Source organism: Adiantum capillus-veneris, chromosome 21 (assembly GCF_014529385.1).
Source record: "Adiantum capillus-veneris isolate H3 chromosome 21, ASM1452938v2, whole genome shotgun sequence".
In the NCBI taxonomy this organism is placed as follows: Eukaryota; Viridiplantae; Streptophyta; class Polypodiopsida; order Polypodiales; family Pteridaceae; genus Adiantum; species Adiantum capillus-veneris.
The window spans coordinates 113,888,059-113,889,309 of NC_140951.1; the positions used below are offsets into that span (position 1 = coordinate 113,888,059).

At 41.4% G+C, this 1,251-nt stretch overlaps 1 non-coding gene across 1 annotated transcript; it reads right to left on the reverse strand.

Moving 5' to 3' along the window:
• Positions 1-872: 872 nt before the first annotated feature.
• On the reverse strand, positions 873-945 carry TRNAE-CUC (transfer RNA glutamic acid (anticodon CUC)). The gene has a single exon. It is a non-coding gene; the product is annotated as a tRNA-Glu (tRNA).
• Positions 946-1,251: the final 306 nt, after the last annotated feature.

Here is a 1,251-nt window from a genome sequence, read left to right on the forward strand (position 1 = left end):
TTCTCAAAAATTTGTAGGTTTTCTCACCTTCAAATTTAGACTTTCCAAGTAAGTCTCAAAAATTCTGTAATTGCAATTACATTAAACCTAGGTTTTTTCGAGCATTGCTAGAGACTACTATTTTTTTTCTCGGAAGATAATTGTTTCGTGATGTCAATCATTCTATCTTCTTACAATTTACCTACATATTACTCAATGTAGCTTTTCCCCTTTGGAATGTGGCTCCAATTTGCTTAGGTAAAGGCCCTAATAAAAGGACGCCCCGGACAATTCTTAAGTACAAATTAAAGGAGGTGTAGAATACAAACAAGGTCGTCACTAACTTGACGACGGCGGCACTGCCTGATGAGAGAGAGAGAGAGAGAGAGAGAGAGAGAGAGAGAGAGAGAATTGCTTATAGAGAATTGCTTGAGACGAGAGCGACCGGGGAGAGTTTGCTGCTGTCGGCTTTTTTAAAGTGCGTGCTATTTTTACTGCAACAAGCATGGCTCCAAAGAATAGCATCTTAAAATAGCTTCAAAAAGCCTAAAAGTTGTGTACAACATTTCATAGGCACCACGCCTATATCACTACAGGCAGTGCCAACAAAGCTGCGTGAGTACTTAGACAAAGCAAATGATGTGCGCGTCGTGGATTGGTCGGGACGGTGTTCCAAACCACGTGATAGCATTTGAGTCTTTGTCTATCGGGGCCCTCTTCTTTTACAAGACGAAAGAGAAATTGCCATTGCAACGTCTTTTTGCTGCACCGCCTCCATTGTCTTCTTTTGCTGCAAACTATTGGTATCAGCATTGATCTACACTTTTCAGCGCATCTTTGATAGAAGAAAAGTGTGAGGTTAAGAGAAGAGAGAGGTGCAAAAACATTACACATTCCGTTGCCGGGACTTGAACCCGGGTCACTCGGGTGAGAGCCGAGTATCCTAACCGACTAGACTACAACGGAGGGATATCCACTGGAGACGTCAACAAATATTTAATATGATTGTACCATAAGAAAATTCTTGATCTGTTTTTTCTTTCCAGGTCTTAAGACTTAGACTCGTCTTTGAGAAGTTTTAGGTCACTTTGGAATGTTCCTACAACGTTTTTCTTTCTCTATCTCAGGTCATTTGAAGTTGATGGTGAAGGAGGTAGCGTCATACCCAGCTGCATCATTTGCACAAGGCTGCAGATGCCTGAATATCCGGTGGATTGATTGCATCCTTTAGCCTAATATAATATTAGCTTCCTTAGCCCACAAAGTGTCTCT